General features: G+C 36.1%; 1 protein-coding gene across 4 annotated transcripts in view; it reads right to left on the bottom strand.

The window, feature by feature from the left end:
- Positions 1–20,071, bottom strand: part of PDE3A (phosphodiesterase 3A) — a 322,232-nt gene that overhangs the window by 262,624 nt on the left and 39,537 nt on the right. The window lies entirely within an intron of this gene.

Genomic DNA, 20,071 nt, shown 5'->3' on the forward strand with positions numbered 1-20,071 from the left:
AGTTTTGAAATTTTTATTGTGTAGACTATTTATTGATGAAAAGATCCGAGTTGGGGCACATGGGTGGCTCAGTCAGTTAAGCATCTGACTCTCAGTTTCGGCTCAGGTCATGATCCTAAAGTTGTGAGATCGAGCCCTGCATCAGGCTCCATGTTCAGCGTGGAGTATGCCTGAGATTCTCTCCTGCTCCATTTCCCTCCCCTTCTACCCTTCTCCCCGTTCATGCTCATGTGTGCGCATGTGCTCTCTCTCTGAAATAAATAAACAAATAAATAAATAAAATCTTTAGGGAAAAAAAAAGATCAGAGTTTGCAAACTTATTTCATTACTGCACACTGGGTATGATCACCCGATTTCCTGGGAAAAGCACTGGACCACAGTATCAGAAAAGCTGAGCTATGATCATGACCAGGCCACTGATTATCTATCTGTATGATGTGGAGCAAGTCTCCAAATTATTCTGCGAAGAACAACTCTGATTTACAAATGGCATCAATAATCACCCTCTCGCTGTTTGCAGCTGTGTTTATGATTCAGCTAGCATGCCTAACACTTCCCACGATTGCACTCTCAGAAGCCACGATCAGAATAGTGAATGTGTATTCCAATCTTAGTATTGTTGCAGGGCTGACAGAATTGAAAAAAGCTAAAGGCCTTTCTTTGTGAGAATATGGACAAGGTAAAAGATGGGAGAAGTCAGCGAATGGTTTTTCAAAGTGAAAAAGGCACCAATGGCACAATTTATGGAAAGCAATTTATACTCTATTAGGTCAGAAAAATTCCTAATCCTAGATTTACGTTTGATTATATTTTCAAACCACATGCAACAGGAGCACCTGAGTGGCTCAGTCGTTAAGTGTCTGCCTTCGGCTCAGGTCATGATGCCAGGGTCCTAAGATCGAGCCCCACATCGGGCTCCTGGCTCAGCAGGGAGACTGCTTCTCGCTCTCCTTCTGCCTCTCTCCCTGCTCATGCTCTATCTCTGTGTCTCAAATGAATAAAAAAATTAAAAAAAATCTTCAAGCCACATGCAATAGATGGATTTTTTTAAAATACAGGGTCAATATTGGTTGGCCACAATGTCAACTGATTTGATTCTCTTCTGTTAGGGACAAATACCTCAGGATGAAATGTAAGAAAGATTTTGGCTTCAAAAATGTTAAATGCTTATTCTTTCCCAAAGATCAGATACAATGAACTTTGAAAGACAATGAAATAGTGTGCTAAGCCATATATATTTTCATTTTTAAACCCATGTTTAAGCAGTAGGGTCACCTTAGAGAAGCTCCTCTTATTAAGTGTACTGCTGTCTTGAAATTCTTTTGTACAAATGTGTTTATTTGAGAAAGCAACACTAACAGTTAAATACCATATGCTACAAGTCATGGAAAAAAGAGTTTAACTACAGTCCACATAAAACTGAGAGCTCAAAAAGAAGGTTATTTTGAAAATGTACACAAATTTTAAAAATCATTTGGGGGCATTCTGGGGTTCAAGCCTACAACCGTGGGGCACAATGCATTAAATGCTGGCATTTGGGTTCTGGAAAAAACAAAGAATCCGCTTCTAGGATATATGCAACATGGATCGCATGCTTCAGTATTTGAAACAAAATGAGAAACCAAAATGATAGAGATAAAAAACAAAACAACTGTAACTATTAAAAAAGTAAATATATTCTAATGGCCAAATTTAAACATATCAACTTTCTCTTTTACAATTCCTGTCTTCCAAAATGTTCTGCATGTAGGTGTTGCTGAATGAACACTTTACTGAGCACCTACTATCTCCTCATTTAAGGTGAGACCATTACGGTACTTAGGATAGTCTTCCCACTCCCACATCGTTAGCTGGCTGAAAATTGCTCTTGACTTAGGAAAAAGCTTCACAAACACAGATGTGACCAACACAGTGTTTACACCCAAACAGTCTTACATTCAAAATGCTCTTCATCTCAAAAGGCCCAGAACTGTATTTTCCCAAATTTTTAACCATTTAAAAAAAAAAAAAAAGGTTGTACATTGCAGCACTCTACCAGGGAACAATTTGAGACAAGAATTAAAAATAAAACAGCCAAAAAAGTAATCACTTGAAGGATAAAAAAGAAAGAAATCAGAAATCAAACCCACATATGCTCTTTTTCTGGCCCATATTCATCAAAGGCAATATAAAGCAACAGAACTTAGTTACCCCCAAAACCATTACTCAATGAAATGCTTAATTCATACTATCAACTAACATCATTTTCCTCAGAGGTCCTAATGGAGAATTTACATGGCAGAATTATAACAAAAGGATAGAAGAGATAGAGGTTCATAACATCAATGTTATTTAGAGTCAACATATTCCACAAATCCCAGTTACACATGACATTTCACTTGACAGATGACATTATGCTAATGTAGGTTTTTTTAAAGAAAATACTCCAGTAATTAAACCTCTTTTGATGGCATTCATTCAACTACTTTTGAAGTAGAGGAATAAAAGAAACAATTTGCAGCCCGAGCACTTGGATGCACAATGACATTACTACTTTTGCACATACCCTGTCCCATGCTTTGGAACATTAAAAAAAATCCAGAATTTATGAATTACATTACATAAACATTACAACTATATCTGCCTTTCATCCTCTCATCTATATTTTAAATGTATCAAAAATTGAAATAAACATTCAAACACACTGAGCGGGGAGCCCAATGTGGGGCTCAATATGGGGACTCTGGGATCATGACCTGGGCCCAAGGCAGACGCTTAACGGACTGAGCCACCCGGGTGCCCCTAGAAATTCTTTATTAACTTAATTAGTTTGGGAGGATGACAGTATAACAAACTCATGTTATCTAATACCACAAAAGGAAAAAATATAAGTGTGCCTTTTAAATCTTTATGTAATCTTAACTATTCTATGTGGAAATGCATACATTTATAACGTTGAATTTATTAAGTAAAAATTTTAAATATCTTCTATGAGAAAAATATAAAATTACTAAGTCTATTTTATTACCTTTTCAAAGAAATTATAACAAGTCACCAAAACTGAACATAATCTAATGTCTGAACTTTGGCACTATTAATACAATAAAGGCAAATATTTTAACAAGAGGAGTCTAGGAATTCTAAGATCTAGCACATACCTAACCTTAGGAAGAACATACATCTGAAGACACGAGAATGAAATACCAAAAGAGAAACATGCCTACAAACATAAAGTCAGTTCCCAAGGCCACTATTTAACTATCACTTATTTTTCCAGTAATGTACTTTCATCTTAACCCTTAAACAGAACCTTTAGTGTACCAGTATGAGCCTCAAATACTGCTCATATATAAAATTCAAAGGTATACAACATTTCCACTCTAAACATTTCCACCCAACTAGGGATTAGGGACAAGGTCTCTGATCAGATCTCAACATCATACAATATTCAGTTAGTCTTTTATCAAACTATTTTTGTTGACATACATAGAATGAATTCTTAATAACTTGCTAAACCTAAGTCAGAAGAATTTAAAGTCTGTATCATCAGTGTTTCTTGATCCAGCCTTAAATAAGGTTTCAAAACCAGTCTGAATAAAAGTGAACCAATTACATATTTTACTACTTTCATTATGGGAAATATAGCCAATAGCGCCATCAAATCTAATCTTAACCATCCATGCAATTATATAACAGCCTTAAAATCTTAATGAATTTTCCAGAGACCTTCATCAGCCAATCCCAGTGAGGATATGAACACATAAATTTGATTTTGGTAAATGTGAATAATGGAATCTAATCTTTGACCACATACAGGAATTCTTATAGGACTCCTGCAAGACCCAGCACCACTATCCATTATTAAGGACAACAACAAACCACACTCATTATCGGACCCTCTGACGGTTATAAAAAATCTCCCCCTTGAGTTAAAATATGCATATTACTTTGATCCTACTTTTGCTTTCTAGAACAGGACAAAAGTGTGCCCCTTTTTTTTTTTTTAAATGGCAACCTTGTAAATAATTGGAGACAGGTGTTTTAGTCCTGGTTAGTCTTCTCTTCTCTAGGCTACACAGCCCTACTTCCTCTGTTTGCAACATGATTTCCAGACTCCAGGCACTCCAGTTTGTCAATGCCTTGCCTAAAATTATGGTGTCTTGGACAGAACACAGTATTCCAACTGTGATCTAGCTAGTGTTAAGTACGTCAAAGATATTACTTCCCATGATGTGGACACTCTTTCTATTTATACTGCCTAGGGAAGTCTTAAGGGTTTTTTTTTTTTTTTTTTTACTTTTTCTTTTTCTCCCCTCCCCCTCCTTTAAGCAGCTGCATCATACAGTTGGCTCATATTAAGTCTGTAGTCAAGTAAAACCTCCAGATGTTTTTCACAAATTGAAAATTTTCATATTCAGTTCACACTTAGAGCCAGCAACCACTTACTCCAGTAACAGAGAATTCACATGTGTAGCTGCCTAAGGCAGAGATGAATGTCTGGGATAACCCACTACATTTTGTTATAAAATCTCTTCTGGTTGCCATTCTTACTTCTTAAAGTTTCAACAACAAAATTACATATTTTTCCTTTGGGGAAATCTTGAATATTCAAATACACATTTATGTATATCATTACTTATGGTATACTTAATATGTGTTGGTCACTGTTCTGAGTGCTTTAAGAACTTTTTTTTTTAGAGGGAGATAGAGGGAGAGAAAGAGAGAGAGAGATAACATGTGCACATGTGGGGGTTGGGGGGAGGGAGAATCCCAAGCAGGCTCCATGCTCAGCACAGAGCCCCACATGGGGCTCAATCCCACGACCCTGAGATCATGACCTGAGCCAAAATCAAGAGTCTGATGCTTAACCGACTGAGCCACCCAGGCACCCCATAATATTAACTCATTTTATGTGCATAACAACTACAAAGTAGGTGCTATTATTACACACATTTAACAAATGAAGAAACTAAAGTGCAGACTATTTAAGTAACTTGCCTTAAATCACACAGCAGGTAAGCAGCAGAACCAGGATTCAAAACCAGGTAGTCTAGGACCAGATTGGGGTTCACAATCACTACATTATATTGCCTCTTGATCCTAACTACTTAGAAAAAGAAGCACTATGCACTGTGCCAGACACTTGGAAAACAAACAAAACACAACATTCACATTATATATCTCTATTTGTCTTACTTCCATTTAATAGATAAGAAATAAATACAATCGTGATAAGCAACACAGAAATAGGTCATAGGCATTCTGAGCATAACTTTATATGAAGGTCACCTGCAGGGCTGTTGAAGGGATTATATAAATTAGTATCTGTAAAGTGCTTAGAACAATGTCTGGCTCAAAGCGGGTGCTAGCTCTATTTAAATAACACTATTATAAATGTATTTATTCATACAAATATGCAGAGATGTAAACTCATTTATAAATTACACAGTTCCTTAGGGCAAAAAAAATAAACTTTTAATTAAATCGCAATGAGGCTTTATTTTAAAAAGTGAAATATTCTCGTAAACATAGAAGATTAGCATGGTGAGAACTGAAGTGAGCAGGATGATTAGAAACACTGCATGATGGAAAAAAAAAAAAGTCACTCAACCTCATTAGCATCCATCTTCTAATGGAAAGAACTCCACTAACTTCATGTATGTCAACAGCTTGTTCAGGGGTTGAGAATAAAAATTACTCTCAAACACATGGATTGCCACCACTGACTATAGGTCACCAAACCCATCCAGGAACTGTAGTCAATATTTTTGGCGACCCATGTGTGTTCCTGCTCATGTAAGGTTTTCTAAAACATGTTCTTCTGTTAGTTCTTTCAAATGAATGACTCAGAGACTTCACAGAACACCACTTTTTACCTAAAACTGAGAGCTATATACCAGGAAAACCGGCAGCATCTCGTCACTAGAATTGCCCCAGCACACAGAGTCTCATTTGCCTTTGAAGTGTGCTGGGCCAGCAGACAGAGCAGAACGTGAAGGCCATGATGGACAGAATTCTGTCACTATATACTAACCCACCGTATTGAGATGGCTATCCTATTGTTATTTTTTTAAATTATAATGATTAATATATATCAAAGTTTGTGATTGGTTCTTGGGTTTGCTCTTCAGTGTGAGTGATGGAAACCTGCTTATTTTTTCCTATGATTTTCCAATAAATATTTTGACATGAATACATAGCAGTTTTAATGTAAATCACCCAAAAGGTAACTGTGAACATTATTCCATACCACCTCCCAATTTTTGTTTTGCCTGGATAGAAGCACTTCACTGTCGATTCCCGTGTGAATTTATGTTAATAACTTGCAGTGACGGGATTTTTAATAAACTCACAAGCATATGTACACATTCTTAGCTTAGAAAGTCGATTCATATACGCTCCTCTACATCTAGTTGTATTTAGTGAGTTATTTTTCTACTCAAATAAAAACTTGTTATTCAAGAGAACTAACAGGGAAATGAGAAAAAGAGAAAGTCCTACTGTACTGACATAGAATCCCCCACCCAATCCAAATATTAAAGGCACGAGATGCTTTGTTCCAGCTCATGTCTCCATTAATCACTATCTTTTCCTTTCTCATCTCCACACTTCCTAACAACAAAGACCTGACCACCTTATTTTACAACCATTCTATAATACAGCAATGAAGAACTAATCTTTTTTAACTTTTTTTATTATGTTAATCACCATACATCATTAGTTTTGGATGTAGTGTTCCATGATTCATTGTTTGTGCATAACACCCAGTGCTCCATGCAGAACGTGCCCTCCTTAATACCTATCACCAGGCTAACCCATCCCCCCACCCCCTCCCCTCTAGAACCCTCAGTTTGTTTCTCAGAGTCCATAGTCCCTCATGGTTCATCTCCCCCTCCGATTCCCCTCACCAAAGAACTAATCTGATTACCATAAAGTACTTTATAGTACTTTTATAGTACTTTATAAAAAAAGTACGGAGAATTTCAAGCAAAAAAGTATCCTTTAAACGTTTTAGTTCAGTTAATAAATATCCTTTAAATGTTTTACTTCAGTTAATACTTTTTTCTCTTCATTTTGAACTTATGATTATGTTTTTTTGTTTTTAAAGATTTTATTTATTCATTTGAGAGAGAGCAGAGAGCACAAGCAGGGAGGGGGAAGGAGGAAAAGAGAGAGGGAGAAGCAGACTCCCTACTGAGCAGGGAGCCTGACGTGGGGCTCGATCCCAGGACCCTGGGATCATGACCTGAGCCAAAGGCAGACACTTAACTGACTGAGCCACCCAGGTGCCCTGATTATGTTTTTTAAAAGGGGCAAAAATCCAATACTTTCTCCTTCTAGTCTGCATCATCTCTCACCAACTTTCACCTCACTGAAGGACACCACAGAGTGACTCCACTCACCCTACTGATTTCTCTCTCACTTGGTTATTGCCATATATACTCTCTGTTCTTTCTACATCTTCAGCACCCAAATGAATAAAAACCCCACCTTCCCCCTCCCACCCCACCTCTACCATCACTAGCCCCACCTCAGGATGGGTTTGAGCAGAAGTGCTCCCACCCGGAGACTGTAAGAGGCTGGCGGGCTGTCTTTGGCTGGTTTGCTGCCAAGGGAATCAAACTTTGAAGAGGAGACACAGTAATGTAGGTGGCATAGGGAGGATGTAAACAAGGGAGAAGCAGAATGCAGATCAGCCACTCACTAGCGCTACAACCTTATGCATGAGAGTCCACTTAACCTTTATAATTACTTCTAAACCAGAATTAATGATTCTGAAAGTCTGTTTTTGAAGGAACACCTTTGTTTGTCCAGGTGCATGAGGCGTTTCCCTCCGCCACAGGAAAACACGTTCAAGGCATTATGAAAAGTATGCACTTAAAAAGAACACTTTAATCTTAGCTGTATGTGTGCTATGAAACATTTCAGGATTAAAGTCTCAAGAATGAAGTCATCCAAGGCAGATGCGGGCTTATAAGCACATATGTACAAGCGTACACACTGTGTTTATGGGAGGGAGGGAGGGATATTTTGGGGGAAAAAACTGAGCTCCTAACAGAGATGTAATATCTAATTGCCATTATTCTTTGTAATTTTCATATCTATGATGATGCAAATATTTATTGGGCTCTATTTTAGAATGTGTGTATATTTCCTCTGTTTATATGTATTCTTTACTATAAATGTAATAAATATGTATAAATACATTTTGATAAAGCCACATTTTTTTCAGAGACCTGAATATAGAGAATGGCATTTTAATTTGCCAAACATAACTAAAATTAACCCAGGCTATGCATTCCAGTGATTTTTAGTATTCCAAGTCTAATTATCATGCAATTGAAATAGGAAACTATTACTGTGACATAATTATTACCACAAATTAGAAAAAGGTATCGGTATTATAAAATTATGTTCTCCAAAAATACATTTGTTCTATTTTGACAGTCACAACTGTAAGAGAAAAATTTTAAAAGGTAAACAATAGACTATTAAATCAGATTTCAAAAGTCTAATAATGGACCTGAATAATCTTCACAGGTTTAAGAAGTATCTCCAAGGCAAGAGATAAATATGCTAACAGCTCAGATTGCCTTTTAAATTTAATATATTCCTAGATATATAAAAATATCCATAGATGTCTTCTGATTTGGGACCACTTAGCAAAATTTGCCTGTTTTTATTTTCTCAGAGAGAGGAAGAGACAGTATAGCATTGGCAAATGGTACATTCTCTAGTATTTACCTAGCCTTGATGTCCTTCTAAAAAAACTGTATATTTTTAGAACATGACCTTGGTAGAAATAAGTTTTTATTCAATTATGTGAGCTTCTTTCTGACAAAGAATACTTTCTAAAACAGGACATTGTATATAATAAAAGGTTAACTTTTATTCAAAGATATTAGTTCAGTATATCACCAAAAATTTATATTAGAATTCCTTTTTCTGATTCTACTTCTAATTACAAAAATAGGTACTTCAGGGGCTGGATTTTCATTTTAATACACTAGGCAGCAAGTTAGTGCTGTCCTATAATTTAAAAATAAATATACAATAGCTCTATCTAAAAACACAAGTGAAGTTGAGAATTATCAATTATTGTTATTTGGGAAATTTATACTATTATATTAGAAAAACTTCATAATCTAGGTGGGAAAGGAAAATACAGTTATAATACAGGCTAAGCCAAATTATCCTAGACTGGCTATTCTCAGAGCTTGGATTTTCCCAATATTTGCCCACTCCTGACTTTATGTTGCTCATTACCAATCTATGTTTTTAGGACTTCAAAGGCCAGCTATTCCAAGGAGCAAGAGGCTAGACAGACATCAAACTTGAATGCCACTCGTAGGAACACAGAGTGCTCTGGCTGAGCCACAAAACCAGGCCTCATTTCACCTCTCCCACTTCCTGTTAATAGCAAAGGTTAGAAACAGATTCTGTTCCCAAGCACAAAAGTCAGTATGTCTTTTTTTTTTATTATTATTACCAATAAAACTCAGCAACGCCCACGGGTACAAGTGTTTTACGCTATTTGCTTATTCTATACCAGCATTATAAACCCTTAAGATAGTTGGCAGTATAATTGTTAAATTCTACAGATTAGCTTGGCTACAATTAAAGCAACAAACCTCATAGCCAACAGAATATTCTCACAGTCTTGAGTTGTTATCTGGTGTGAACACAGAATTAAGTCTGATAAAGACCTGTATAAAAAACATTAATTTGATCATCAAAATTAGATCCACTATTAGTATGTTTCCTAAAGAGCAAAATATTAAAATTACATTTACACAAAGGCAAAATAAATAGCAGAAAAGTCAACGTCTGAAAGAAAAAAACTAGAAAAATATACAAATATATGTGCCTAAAAATCAAGGCCAGGATATTTTAAGGTGGGTAATTCGTCACTTTGACAATTTCTGGACTAGCGGCACATACAAATTTATCTACTATAACTATTCTGTTTCATTTATCATCACTATTATGACTTTACCATTTCAACATCCTCTGTTTCATCTCCACCAAACTGTATTTCCACTCAAACACCTCTCATGACCAGAAAAAACATTTCTTTTTTGGCCCTAGTTCTACTACATGGGACAATACTGGAGTCTATCACTCATACCTGCCCTTCTCCTAGTCCTGTTAAAGTACAGTACAAATGCTTGTCAGATTTAGCACATATGAATAAAGGGCAAGACATTCCTCCTTTCATTGCCTGATAACTTACCTGGAATCTGATAGCAAAGTGGAATGACCAAAACTTAACCCTGATGTATCCAGAAGTTTGTATTTCTAGTGAGAGACCCGATGTGTATCCAGAGTGGGGACTTGATTTAGCACACTGTGTAGCCAATCCTTCAGGGATTTTTCTCCATGCAACATGAAAAGTAGGGCTTATGCAGTGCTCTTGAAAACTCCTATAATCGAGCCTTCAACCTGAGACCTCCTCGACCCTTGAGACACAAGGAATATCGACTGCCCCCAAATTCCACAGTTAAGGTTCCTAATCCAACCTTTACTCTTGGCCAAGATTCCTGCCACCTGGAATCATCACTGAGTTTTCACTCTTCTTGGATGCTAGTTTATTTCAGGGCTCCCTCAGTCCATGTCATGTCAACCTCAGCATGAAGCTCAGACCATTCTCACATGTTAAGAAAAATGTAAAACTTGCAGTCAAGCCTTCATGACTTGATGAGACTTCAGAGTTTGGAGGATAGAGATATGGGGGATTGACAAGTAAGAGTCCACATTGTAGTTGACTGCCAACATCTGGTGCCCCAGATTTCCTCTTTCCCATTCTCTTATACAAGTTGCCAAGAAGATTCCAAAATATTCTGTGTCACACAGTTATTTTCCCGCCTCTCAGAAGCCCTGGCTCCATTTGATGCCCAAACCCTTTGGCAACAGGTGGAAGGGTGTAATATTCTCTCCATACTTGCAACAATAGCTATATAGTTTTCCATACTTTTTTCTAACAGAGATTTTGGTGATAGTTGTAAAGTCAGTAAAATATTCTTCACCTGACTAAAAAAAAGTTCCTAAAACCACCCTCATTCCACTATCTTTCTTCATTAATATTAAATTTGATCAGATGATTGTAATTTTACACAAGTTACTTATTAAACATGGTATTTAGTACATGGGTATTCAAAATAAAGATATAATAATTTTATCTCATCATAAAATGAAACAAGAACATGTGACTTAATTTTTTTCAAACCTGACATTTTGAAATGCATCCTTGTTATTAAATAAGAAATTTCACTTACTATCAGAAAGTGACATGAAAAAAGGTTACCTTCAGCGTATAGTTCTTCCCTCTAAATAGCAATCCCAAATAAGGTCAAAAACCACTTTAAAAACCACTGCTCCAGAATTTTTGAAAGAAATTTTCTTCCAATTTTAATTATTAGATTGTAAACCAATCAAGAACAGAATAGTTTCTTAATCCATAATCACATATATGGAAATGCATCTGGAAGAAATCATCAGAAATGCAAACAAGGGTTTATATATTTACTTCAGTATTATTTATACTGACAAAACCCAGATATAATCGCAAGTCCAACAAGAGAGAAATGCTTTAAAAAAGGACACACCCATACACAGACTAGTAAGAAGTGTACAAGTAATAAAAATGATGTAGAGCAATAAAAGCATACAAGTGATAAAAGTTTTCATACTTTTAATGTAGGAAATTAGGAAATATTGTTAATTAGAAAATATAGAAAACAAATCAATATATACACTATGACCTTAATTATATAAACTATAAAAGTGTTGAAAAAAGTAATGGGAGAAATTGCTAAAATACTAAGGATGATTACTGTCAATTTTTTCCCTATTGCAGAAAGAATTTAAGCAAATGAATCTTCTTTAAATATAACTACATTAAACACAACTTAGATGAAATGGATAAGGCAGGTGGATTGTTAGAAAATAAGAAGAGGAATGCCAAGGTGTGCAAGAGGTGAGGTTAGATCCCAAAATGGACCATCAAATTTGGGACACACGATTCAGTTAGGCCATAGCTGAGTAGTAACAGCCAATGTAATCAGTCATATTATGCACGGACCCTAACGCAACAGTAGCAGTTAATGTTTACTGAATGCCTGTTAAATGCCTAGCTTTGCGTTCAGCAATTTACATGCATTATCTCACTTTATCCTCCCAACAAATCTAGGGTTGGTATTGCCATCATCCCTATTTTAGAGAAGAAATTGAGACTGTGTAGGTAGTTTGATGTAAACTCAATGACTGGTGAGAGGTAGTCTGATAGTCTGATAAGTGGTCATAAGTCGACTTATATTCCAAGGTCTGTTGTGGTTTTGTTTTGTTTTTTTGGGTTTGTTTTTGTTGTTGTTTTATTTTTTGACATGAGCAGACATATCTCCAAAGAAGACATACAGATGGCCAATAGACACATGAAAAGATGCTCAATATCATTGATCATCCGAGAAATGCAAATCAAAACTACAATGAGCCATCACCTCACACCTGTCAGAAGGGCTAAAATCAAAAACTCAAGAATCGACAAGTGTTAACAAGGATGTGGAGAAAAAGGAACCTTCATGTACTGTTGGTGGGAAAGCAAATTGGCAGTCACTATGGAAAATACAATGGAGGTTCCTCAAAATACTAAAAAAAAGAAATATCATATCCAATAATTCCACTACAGGATATTTACCCAAAGAATACAAAAATACTAATTCAAAAGGATATATGCACCCCTAGGTTTACTGCAGCATTATTTACAATAGTCAAATTATGGAAGTACCCCAAGTGTCCATCAATAGATGAATGGCTAAACAAGATGTGGTACATACACACAAATGCGCATGCATGCGCGCGCGCGCGCGCACACACACACACACACACACACACACGCACACACCAGAATATTATTCAGCCATTAAAAAGAATGAAATTTTGCCATTTGCAACGAAATGGATAGAGCTAGAGAGTATAACGCTAAGCAAAGTCAGTCAGAGAAAGACAAATACCATGTGATTTCACTCGTGTGAAATTTAAGAAACAAATGAACAAAGGGGTTAAAAAGAGAGAAAGAGACAAACCAAGAAAAAGACTCTTACTATAGAGAACTGGTGGTTGCTGGAGGGGAGGTGGGTGGGAGGATGCATGAAATAGGTGATGGGGATTAAGCAGTGCACTCATCATGATGAGCACTGAGTAATTTATAGAACTGTTGAATCACTATGTTGTACACCTGAAACAAATATGCAACACTGTATGTGAACTATACTGGGAGTAAAATTTAAAACTTTAAAAAGTAAATACAAATAAAAACCATAAAAAGGTCTGTTGCAAAGGATCACTTACAGGAAGGCCCTGGGAACCTTTTTGAACCATCCTGATTCTTTACATGTGAAAACTAGGAAAGTTCAAAAAGCAGAATGGACATAGAGGTCAGATGGAAATTCAAATTCAATAGAATTCAAATCAGGGCTCACCTGCCTATTACCTTTTTATATTTTATAATTATTAAATTAATATATGATATGATTATAATAGATAACACTTATATGCAAGGCATATGTATGTATTTTCTATTAATTCATTTAATCTTTATAACAAAAATAGGACATGATATAGGTAGGTTGCCTGGAATATATAATAAGATTTTTATAAATGTCAGCTTTGATTATCCTACATTTTTCATAGTAAATTGTTTTATAAATCTTAACTATTATTCCTCTTTATAACATTTGTGAGGTAAATGCATACTTCCAAACCTTTAGTAGGGTAATTATGAGTTTTAATTGCCTAAATGAGCCATGTAACAATTTGAAAGCAGTTCTGGCTGGAACTGGGTGGATGGACCTGCAGAACCGTCTGGCTGTCTTTTCAAGTTTAAACAACCTTTGCAAGACAAAAGTCCATACGGTTAGCACTTAATGGCAGAACCTTTATTCATGAATTGCTACCACAAGAAATTAATAATAAGGGCAAGTTTTACTTCTCAAGCCTAATTGTATTGTAATTTTGGTAATATTCTTAAATATCCCAGTACCTGAAGATATAATTTGTGGTTTATTAAATTAATTTGTGGTTTAATTTAAAGTAAAACCAAAAATAAATTGTATCATTCTAATATCAGACTTAAAATGTCCTTTTTATATAATAGTACTTCTGTGTACTGCCAATTATTTTTTGAAAAAGTAAACTGGTTCTAAAACTTAAGGACTGCCACATAAATAATTCTGTTAGCCAATGACATATCAGGTACAGAGGAAAGATTAAATTAAATGTATTTACTCCTAGAGTATCAATGTCCATTTCTAGCATGAATTCTGGTTGCAGAACTCATCTTGTATCCAAATTATGTATACTTCAGTGAAGGTTTCCACTATCATTTGTAAAATTTGTATTTGTTTTAATAAAAATAACCATACTCCCTTAATAAGGTATACATTTATAAGGGAAAAAAATCACAATGGCTTACCTTATATATTTGAATATAAAATTAAGAGGGTATAGATGGGAATTTAAACTATTTTACAGCTCTAAAACATATCTATTCCTAAAGAAGGGCACTTTCTAAAATAAAAGTGACTAAGAATAGCCCACAGTTGTATATTCATACCATATATGTATGAAGTACCTGAGAAAAGAAGAATTTTCATATGACCTAAAGAAATTGTCTAGAAAATTTAAATTTAGAAATCAGATGTCTCTTCTGATTCTCTCATCATTTCTTGAGGGCTTGAAGAAGCAATGAAGGCATTTGGAGAGAGACAAATAAAGATGCAACTAAAACACATACCGAGAGAGAATTAAGTTGTTTTATCTAGTGTGTGCAAGAGGACTCCTAAGTTTGGAGGAAAACCTGTGACTTTAGAAAATTTTATTTATTCTACCATTCCCGGTACACAGTGACTGCTTAATAAATGTTCTTTTGAATGTTTAATGCTGGCCTTATTTTAAATTGTGACCATCACACACACACACACACACACACACACACACACGCTAATATGCACTCACACACACAAAGGTGGGTTGTTTGCATTTATGTCTTAAATTCATGCATTAAATGGAGGTCTTAAAAGTCATTTGTTATTTATTTATTGACCCATTGCTTACTCTTCCTCTTTAATACCTAAAATGCATTAAGAAGCTCTCAGAAACAAGGACCATGAAGATAGCTCCTAAGAAAGCAACTAATTTAGTTGCCAATTATCCTGTACAGAAAAATGAACCTAAAGGTAGCTTATTATTTTTTTACTATATTTTAGACCACTGACTACCAGATCCTTTAATTCGAGAGTGGTAATGTTCATAAGCGAGGATTTTAGTCTGTTTTAAGTCATTTATTCCTTCTTTGTCTGCCCATGATTTTATGTACACCCATACTCAACTTGGGAAATGACCCTGCCACCGAAGTTCATATTGCGCTATGGATATCGTTGAGCTGTGGATGCATCCCTTAGAATGAGCAACCCTGGTTTTATAGCTCCGAATGAAAACAGTGATAGGGCCTATTGTGTGTTAGCTTCAAATCTACCAAAATGACACCTTTTGGGTCAGAGTTGCAAAAAGCAGGTAGTTATTACATAATTTTATACGTGCAGAGGTTAAAACCCATAGAAATTAAATGTCACACATGCAGGGTTACAAGCTAGTTGTCTGAGTTTGGACAAAACCCCACTTCTGCCTAAACTGAAGCCCATTCTGCTTCTTTGTGTTCCCAACACTAATATCCCATGAGCTTCACTGACACTGAATTGCAAAACCTAAGAGTAATCTGTCAGCATGAGGAATGAGGAATTAAATGAGGAGCCTGAAGACTTATTCAGAGTGAACTGAATACTTTATCATAAAATGATTACCTAGTTTTGGAGTAAAATAAACATAATCACCCCTATGGGAAACACAATGGATTATAGTGTGGCTATAAATACAATTCAGACACGTGTTTAATCTGTCAAATTAAGGATCAATGCCAAATGAGAGCCCAAAAAGGAGCGTGGGAAAGCCTGTGGGTTGGGGTAAGGGTTAGGGAAACAGCTGCTATGGGCATGATACAAAAAGAAAGGAAAAAATAGCAAGAGAGAAATTAGCAATAAATAGAACATAACTATCTCTACATTCTGTGGTTTAAAAAGAAGGTCCTTAAATAAAAGATACTTTGGAGGATTAAAAAATATATACGCTATTAACCCTATCAGCAATCCTGTGCAATCTGATCTTTAAATCAAAAGGTAATGAGTATTTTATAATCAGGATTTTATCATGTTTGACATACTTTTATGTCTAATAATGGTTCATATTTCTTATGGGACTCAATGTTTTAAAAACCCACCTTTTACTCTTAAAACTATCAATTACTGCCCTCAGTTCAAACCAGAAGATAGCTACTAGAAAGAAATAACAATAAGTCAACATAACTGTGTTTCTATTATGTGCAAATATGTGTACTTGCCCAGAAGAAAAAAAGGTAAGTGAGTCTCTAACTTTAAAGAATTTATAGTCTCAGAAATCTCCATGTTTCATTCACTCAGCAAATATCATCCATATTTTTGCCAGGCACTAGGTTTCCCTAGATTGAATGAATCATGAGACAGATAACAGAAGCTGCCCAGAACCTAGAGTCTAGTCAGAGAGACCAATAAAGACTATGAGAGGACGTACATGATATTCTAAGCACGGAGAAATGCCAGGTTGAGCAACCAAGGAAAACAACCTAGAGGCAATGTGCAAGGAATTATCCTATTTGATATTTTTTATAAGCAGGGACAATGCAGATATTTAAATTTGATTACATGAGAGAGAGCTTCAATTTTGCTACCACCAAAGGATAAGGATAAACATAAAGGAAAAAATTCTTGCACCCCCCACAATTTATAATTCAGTGCAGTTAAAATACGAATAAAAGACTGAATTAGATTAAAATAAAACCTAGAGTAGAAAGCTTAACTTTGGAGACTTTCTGTGCCACGTCTTACAGAAAATTACTGAGTCTAACAGGACCTCATTTGACTCTTTATTCTGACTAAATCAGATTAGATGATGTACAAGATATTTCTAGTTATATGATTTTGTATCTGTGGTTTTCAGCCCTAAATGCACCTCTGTTCTCTTGCTAGATATTGTGTTCTCAAGAGTGCTTCTTTTCTATAAACTCCCAAGAAATTGTGTTTACTCCCAAAGCCTTACTGGCAATCTGGAGAGCGAGGATTCCAAAATGTGTACCTCTATCCCAGGTTTCTGGTCTCAACTACAGCCTACACCCCAGTTATTTCCTGAACCCTTCCTCAGAGGTCTTGTAGGCTTAGGTGATACATAATTAATCATGTATATAAAGAACACTTTATCAAAGGCTTTCACCAACCCTATATAGACAAGATATAATTCTCCTATTCTCTCCCACAGCATTAATATTTTACATCCCTTTAATGATATTCATATACTTACAATCACTTAATATAGCCCTACTACAGTAAAATCCACAAAGGCAGAATGATGTTACCTTGTTCATCATTTCATTCCTAGTAGAGGACCCTACTGGTTTTTCAACATTATTACTCAACTAAATTGCATTGTAACTGCTTTATACCACATACGTGTTATGAGATAATATATCTACAGACTTTAAACATATACTCCCATAACTCTAATTACAACATTTTATTTTTATAGTTAGTATGCTATTATTCAGTGTCACCAGAAAGAAGGGAAATCAGGGCCAAATTTGTAGTCCACCCGAGTTGGAGGAAAAAGATGGGTAAGAATCACCCTTCCCACTCAGCAATGATCTTGAGCTTAAGTTTCAGAATAGGGCTAGGAGAATTAAGGAAGAGAGAGTAGTTCAAAAGAAACAAAAAGCAGAAGAGCTGAATAACACTCCTTACACAATACCCACATTCCACCTGTGCACGATGGCTAGCATTTCAAATGCTATAATAGCAATCTATGTCCTATTGCCAACATTATGGATTCACATGTTTTTCTTTCTTTTGTGGATATGTATCTAATGATAATTACCTATAGATATGTCAAATACTTCTCATTTTGGAATGATGCTAGGTTCAATACAGATTAAATCAAGTAAGATGCCTGTGTGCTTCACAGAAGGAAAAGGGACACCACCAGTAATTTTTTTAAATGTTTTCAAAAAGCACTTGCAAGTATATTAAGGGTGGGTTGTTTAGAAACAGCAGTGAAATAGAAAATGACAATCATTTCATGAAAGCTTTTACAGCATATCCATAATTTATTCTTTTATTATACTATTAACATAAAAATGTCCCTAACACAAGAATTCATTGCCCACTGAATATTTGCACAACGCTTGCTAATATGGAGCTATAGAAAACAAGCGTAAGTTTTCAAAAAACTGAAGTTTAATTAGGAAACTACTAACCAGTGCAACACAATCTATAGTAATAGGGTTTAAGAGTAAGACTGCAGGTGCCTGGGTGGCTCAGTCTGCCTTCGGCCCAGGTCATGATCCCAGGGTCCTGAGATCTAGCCCCATATCGGGCTCCCTGCCCCGCGGGAAGCTTGCTTCTCCCTCTCCCACTCCCCCTGCTTGTGTTCCCTCTCTCGCTGGGTCTTTCTCTGTAAAATAAATAAAATCTTTTCTAAAAAAAAGAGTAAGACTGTAACTAAGTTACTATATATATATATTAGGGTTGTAGCAGCTGTGAAATTTTCATGAAAAAGGTGAGCTACACCCAATACGTGGTATTTGGACAGACCATGAGAAGCAAGTTCAAATTTTCATCTGAGAGGAACTAAAGGCAAAAAGGGGAAGAAACAAGTATAAACAATGGATTCTGTGGAGAAAGTGAAATGACTACCTGATTGAAATGAAAGCATTTGGCTAATAATGGGGATATACAAATAAAAGCACACGGTAATGAGATAATTACAAGAAAATCTAACTAGATTATGAAGGTCTCAAAAAATGAGGCAGATGGGGACTATCAGGTGGGAAAGTGTATGGTTTTTAGCAAGAAGAGGTTATTCGGGGCCTCCAAGTTCCAACCAGCCACGGAGCTCCGTTCACGGTAGTCCTGTGGTCTACAGCTAGATGAAAGCCATGTTTTTAAAGATCACTCACTGGGGCACCTGGGTGGTTCAGCTGGTTAAGCGTCTGCCTTCAGCTCAGGTCGTGATGCTAGGGTCCTGGGATGGAGCCCCGAGTTGGGATCCCTGCTGAGTGGAGAGCCTGCTTCTCCCTCTCCCTCTGCCCCTGCCCCACTGCTTGTGCGTGCTCTATCTCAAGTAAATAAAATCTTTAAAAAATAAAATAAAGATCATTCATGCGTTACAGACTATAGCTGTAGGCAAGGAGAGACTCTTCAGAGACTTAAGACATTATTTCAGTAACTCAGTGATAAAGGTTTAGAACCTTGACTGTCAAAGAGGGGACAAAGACAAAAGGGTAAGTCATAGAATAATGTTAACATAAGAAATGCCAGGGCGCCTGGGTGGCTCAGTTGGTTAAGCGACTGCCTTCGGCTCAGGTCATGATCCTGGAGTCCCGGGATCAAGTCCCGCATCGGGCTCCCCACTCAGTGGGGAGTCTGCTTCTCCCTCTGACCCTCTTCCCTCTCGTGCTCTCTATCTCTCATTCTCTCTCTCTCTCTCAAATAAATAAATAAAATCTTTAAAAAAAAATAAAAAAAAACAAACATAAGAAATGCCAAAATTTTGACACATGCTACAATGCAGATGAACTTGAGGACATTATGCTAAATGAAGTAAGCCAGTCACAAAAGGACAAGGGTATGACTCCACTATGTGAGGTACTTAGAGCAGTCAATTTCATAGATACAGAAAGTAGAACGGTGGATACCAGGGGCCGGGGCAAAGGGGAAACAGGCTGCACGGTGAGGATGGTTCTTGTTTAATGGGTGTAACATATCAGTTTCCAAGATGAAAAGAGCTGGAGATGAGATGGTGGTAATGGTTGCCCAACAATGTGAATACACTCAATATCCCTGAAGTATACATTCAAACATGGTTAAGATGGTAAGTTTTATGTTCCATTATACCATAGTTTAAAATAATTCTTTTTAAATGCCAAAACTTAATGTCAAAATGGAATTAAAGGAAG

This window comes from Zalophus californianus, chromosome 9, assembly GCF_009762305.2.
Source record: "Zalophus californianus isolate mZalCal1 chromosome 9, mZalCal1.pri.v2, whole genome shotgun sequence".
NCBI lineage: Eukaryota > Metazoa > Chordata > Mammalia > Carnivora > Otariidae > Zalophus > Zalophus californianus.